Genomic DNA, 6299 nt, shown 5'->3' with positions numbered 1-6299 from the left:
TGGTCACCTTGTAAAATATAGCCTTCTGGTGACTATTCTATCAATCTGAGTTTGGTTTTTCTCTTTCTCTTCATAGTAATTATCAGAATCTGGAGTTGCCGTGTCTTTTTTTCCCCCCTGCTTGTTTACTTTCTGACTGCTCCCCCCACCCTCCAACTCCTTAGAATTTACTCTGATCACCTAGAAATATACTAGGAACATAAAAAGCACTTGTAAATATTTGTTGAGTAAAATAAGCTTGATGATTTGAGAATGATTAGATATATTTTCTATTTGGAGTGTTGCTATGAAACATACATTTTCAATTCCCCAATGTCCCTTTGAAAGAGATAAATTAATTCATTTCATTAGTGATATTGTATTGCCCATGGCATGACTTGTCAGGGTGGCTATAAGAGACTAATGATTGGATAATGAGAGTTTATTTATCATAGAACCAATTTTTGCTACTGAACTGAAGTATAAATAATGGTGTATCAGTATTTACATTATAAATACTGTTTGGATTTGTTAGTTTGTCATAAAAATTCTTCCTAAGCTGAAACAGCTAATGGGTAAACACTGCATATACCACATATAATATATCAAAATAAGAGTACCACAGTCCTTTGTTAAGTACAAACATTGCATACAAGTAACTTTTATTTGATGAGAGTGAAGCTGTTGAAGAATCCCAATTTCTTGATGACACTCAGCATTTTGAAAAAAATGATAGGATTAAAATAATCTTGAAGAGATAAACTGTGTACCAATAAGAAAAGATGAACTTCTACTAGAATTTTCATTCAGAAGAGATTAGAGTCCTCAGATAAGATGAAGGGTCAAGACTGTTTTTTTTAATTGGAATTACAATGTTGTATTGGTTTCTGCTGTACAATGAAGTGAATCACCTGTATGTATATATGTATCATCTCTCTTTTGAACCTCCCTCCTACTCCACCCTCAGCCCACCCATCTAGGTTATCAAGGAGCACTGAGCCAACTCCTTTGCCACTCAGCAGCTTCCCACTATCTGTTTTACACATGGTAGTGTATGTATGTCAATCCCAATCTCCCGATTTGTTCCTCCCTCTCCTTCCTCCACTGTGTCTACATGTCTGTTCACTATGTCTGCATCTCTATTCCTGCCTGCAAATAGGTTCATCTGTATCATTTTCCTAGATTCCACATGCACCTGTTAATATACAATATTTGTTTTTCTCTTTCTGACTTTACTCTGTATGACAGGTGCTATATCTGTCCCTGTCTCTACAAATGACCGTGTGCTGTGCTTAGTCACTCAGTCGTGTATGACTCTTTCAACCCCTTGGACTCTAGCCCGCCAGGCTCCTCTGTCCATGGGGTTCTCCAGGCAAGAATACTGGAGTGGATTGCCACATCCTCCTCCAGGGGACCTTGGAGGAGGGATCAAACCCAGGGATTGAACACAGGTCACCCTCATTGCAGGCAGATCCTTTACCATCTGATCCACCAGGGATGACCCTATTTCATTCCTTTTAGCAGCTGAATAACATTCCCTTATATATTAATATTATGCCATTGTATAATAATATTCCATTGTATATATGTATCAAATTGTGTATGTGTTAAGTTCAGATCAGTTCAGTCGCTCAGTCGTGTCCGACTCTTTGCGACCCCATGAACTGCAGCACGCCAGGCCTCCCTGTCCATCACCAACTCCCGGAGTTCACTCAGACTCACGTCCATCGAGTCAGTGATGCCATCCAGCCATCTCATCCTCTGTCATCCCCTTCTCCTCCTGCCCCCAATCCCTCCCAGCATCAGAGTCTTTTCCAATGAGTCAACTCTTCGCATGAGGTGGCCAAAGTCCTGGAGTTTCAGCTTTAGCATCATTCCTTCCAAAGAACACCCAGGACTGATCTCCTTCAGAATGGACTGGTTGGATCTCCTTGCAGTCCAAGGGACTCTCAAGAGTCTTCTCCAACACCACAGTTCAAAAGCATCAATTCTTCAGTGCTCAGCTTTCTTCACAGTCCAACTCTCACATCCATATGACTACTTGGAAAAACTATAGCCTTGACTAGATGGACCTTTGTTGGCAAAGTAATGTCTCTGCTCTTGAATATGCTATCTAGGATGGTCATAACTTTCCTTCCAAGGAGTAAGCATCTTTTAATTTCATGCAATCACCATCTGCAATGATTTTGGAGCCCCCAAAAACAAAGTCTGACACAGTTTCCACTGTTTCCCCTCTATTTCCCATGAAGTGATGGGACCAGATGCCATGATCTTAGTTTTCTGAATGTTGAGCTTTAAGCCAACTTTTTCACTCTCTTCTTTCACTTTCATCAGGAGGCTTTTTAGTTCCTCTTCACTTTCTGCCATAAGGGTGGTGTCATCTGCATATCTGAGGTTATTGATATTTCTCCCGGCAATCTTGATTCCAGCTTGTGCTTCTTCCAGTCCAGCGTTTCTCATGATGTACTCTGCATATAAGGTAAATAAGCAGGGTGTTAATATACAGTCTTGACATACTCCTTTTCCTATTTGGAACCAGTCTGTTGTTCCATGTCCAGTTCTAACTGTTGCTTCCTGACCTGTATATAGGTTTCTCAAGAGGCAGGTCAGGCGGTCTGGTATTCCCATCTCTTTCAGAATTTTCCACAGTTTATTGTGATCCATACATTCAAAGGCTTTGGCATAGTCAATAAAGCAGAAATAGATGTTTTTCTGGACCTCTCTTGCTTTTTCCATGATCCAGCAGATGTTGGCAATTTGATCTCTGGTTCCTCTGCCTTTTCTAAAACCAGCTTGAACATCTGGAAGTTCACGGTTCACGTATTGCTGAAGCCTGGCTTGGAGAATTTTGAGCATTACTTTACTAGTGTGTGAGATGAGTGCAATTGTGCGGTAGTTTGAGCATTCTTTGGCATTGCCTTTCTTTGGGACTGGAATGAAAACTGACCTTTTCCAGTCCTGTGGCCACTGCTGAGTTTTCCAAATTTGCTGGCATATTGTGTATGTACCATATCTTTTTTATCCATTTATCTATTGTTGGACTTTTAGGTTTTTTTTTTCCATGTCCTGGCTATTGTAAATAGTGCTGCAATGAACACTGGCGTACATGTGTTTTTTTGTGTTATGCTTTTCTCAGGGTATATGCCCAGGAGTGGGGCTGCTGGGTAATATGTTTGTTTTACTTTTAGTTTTTTAAGGAACCTCCATACTGTTCTCCGTAGTGGCTGTATCAATTTACATTTCTACCAACAGTCCAAGAGAGTTCCATTTTCTCCACACACTCTCCAGCATTTACTCTTTGTAGATTTTTTGAAAATGACCATTCTGACTGGTGTGAGATGATACTTCATTTTAGTTTTAATTTGCATTTCTGTGGCAAAAAAAAAAAAAAAAAAAAAATGGTGGGACCAAAAAAAGTTGTTGCAAAGAAATACATCTCTGACCACTGGTATGCCAGCAGTCTTGACATTGAAGGGTCATGTGACTTCCCTAAGCATCAGAGATGGGTTTTTATGAAACTAATGTGTAAGTCATTACTTTCTGAGAAAATACAATTTGGCTACAAGTATCTCTCCAATATCCAAAAAGCTTATTTCCCAAACATAACATTGTGGCTAATTGAGAATACACCCAAATCCTTCTTCTCTTCCATTGGAGGTGTCACTTCTCTGATGGAACTAGTATAGTCAAAGATGCCACCATTATAGAACTTAGTGAGCAGCCTAGCAATGGAAGTTTGTCATGGAGCTTCCGGTTTTCTAGTAGCTAAGGGTGGGCAGATTTGCAAATAGCCAGCAGCAGAAATGACTGTGACCTGTTTGGGAACCTAATAAGCATTAAGAACTACTGATTCATCTACAATATTTAAAGTTTCCTCTGAAGTGACCATCTATTTGCCACTTCAAGGGTTTTGTATATGTTGGGCTTCCCTGGTGGCTCAGACGGTAAAGCATCTGCCTATAATGTGGGAGACCCGGGTTTGATCCCTGGGTTGGGAAGATCCTCTGCAGAAGGAAATGGCAACCCACCCCAGTACTCTTGTCTGGAAAACCCCACGGACAGAGGAGCCTGGTGAGCTATAGTGCATGGGGTTGCAAAGAGTCAGACATGACTGAGCGACTTCACTTTGACTTTCTTTAGAATGTTCTCTTGGTTAATGCTGACTTATTCTTTCAAGATTCTATTCATATATCATTTTCTCAGAACAACATTCCTTACCACTAACCCCCAAACTTCCATCAACATCCACAGGCACACACACAGTCACGTGCACACAGGCCCCTTCTGTGATTCCTCCATAGCACCTTAACGGGTGTGTGACCTTTAGTTCCATAAGGACAGTCCTGTGTCTTCAGTTTTGCTTTGTCCTCAGTATCTAACAGAGTATCTGGCACATAGCGGGCTCTTAGTAGACATTGCTGAGCACTTGACTTTTTGAAATTGATTTTGTTCTGTACCTCTGTGCTTTTCTTTGAACCAGAGTTTGAAATAGGTACAGACTGTGCATTCCTTGTGGGACTGCCTTGGTCTGTTTCTAGCCTTAACTCTGCCTTCCTGCCAAACCAGTCATTTCTCATCTCTGTTGATTGCTCAGTGGCTGCCAACTGCAACTGTTGCTTTGGCTTTGGCTCTCCTATAAGATCCATAACTGAGGCAAGTTTCTTTGGCATTAAACTTTTGGCTCTATTCGATTGAGCATCTGTAATTACCTTACAGTATATTGGGTACTCAGATATAAAAATGAAGAAGGTTGGTCTTATTTTTGAAGATCTTTGAGTCACAAGGTAGGGAGAGAAACACATGGATGGATCAATGCAGCAATGTGTGTTGAGTGTCACAGTCAAGGTGCTGTATGATTTAGCCTATATATATATATTTATATATTTTTATATTATTTGTATACTATTTTTATTATATAATAATAAATATAGTAACATTTATGTTATTATAAAATATTAAAAATAATATAAAATATATTTATATTATTTATATGATAATTTATATATATATTTATATTCTTTCTCAGGTTATTTTCCATCGTATGTTTTAATCAATATTCAGGTATTCCTTTTTAAAAAAAAAACCTTTCTATTTCATATTGGGATATAGCCAATTAATTATTCTGTGATAGTTTCAGATGAACAGTGAAGGAACTCAGCTATACATATACATTTATCCATTCTCCCCTAAACTCCCCTCTCATCAAGACATCAAGACTGTCACATGGCATTGAGCAGAGCTCCGTGTGCTCTACGGTACGTCCTTGTTGGTTATCCATTTTAAATATAGCAGTGTGTACATATTGATCCCTAACTTCCTAACTATCCCTTCTCTACCCTCTCCCCACCCCCAGCAACCATAAGTTCATTCTCTGAGTCACATTCAGGTATTTCTGATGCTGTAGGCCCCAGAACCAGCCCTTTCTTCACAAACATCAGCATTAATTTGTTTGAGTTTTCAAAATTATGTTCCATCTTGTCACAGCCTTCTCTTTTACTCTTTCCTCACTACTTTACAGGAATTTAATTTCTTTTCATAGAAATCATTCTCATTTTGAGGATATTCTCATGTTAAACCACAAAAAGAAATAATTATATTTGGTGGAAAATACAGCTTTTTAAAATGAAAATTATTTTATTTTATTTCATTTTAAAAATTTTTATTGGTTGCTTTACAATGTTGTGTTACTTTCTACTGTACTGCAAAGGGACTCAGCTATACATATACATATATCTCCTCTCTTGTGGATACCCTTCTTATTTAGGTCACCAGAGAGCACTGAGTAGAGTTCCCTGTGAAATGCAGTAGGTTCTCATTTGTTATCTACTTTAGATAATAGGGAAGGGAAGGAAATGGCACCCCACTCCAGTACTCTTGCCTGGGAAATCCCATGGACAGAGGAGCCTGGTAGGCTACAGTCCATGGGGTCACAAAGAGTCAGACAAGACTGAGCGACTTCACTTCATATATAGTACCAGTATATATATTGTATATATGTCAATCCCAACCTCATTTGTTTTCTATTTTATATATATATACATATATATATAGAGAGAGAGTACCAGTGTATACATTGTATATGCTGCTGCTGCTGCTAAGTCACTTCAGTTGTGTCCGACTCTGTGTGACCCCATAGATGGCAGCCCACCAGGCTCTGCCATCCCTGGGATTCTCCAGGCAAGAACACTGGAGTGGGTTGCCATTTCCTTCTCCAATGTGTGAAAGTGAAAAGTGAAAGTGAAGTTGCTCAGTCATGTCCGACTCGTCTCGACCCCATGGACTGCAGCCTACCAGGCTCCTCTGTCCATGGGATTTTCCAG

This window comes from Bos indicus x Bos taurus, chromosome 1, assembly GCF_003369695.1.
Source record: "Bos indicus x Bos taurus breed Angus x Brahman F1 hybrid chromosome 1, Bos_hybrid_MaternalHap_v2.0, whole genome shotgun sequence".
In the NCBI taxonomy this organism is placed as follows: Eukaryota; Metazoa; Chordata; class Mammalia; order Artiodactyla; family Bovidae; genus Bos; species Bos indicus x Bos taurus.
This window is presented reverse-complemented; position numbering follows the sequence as displayed.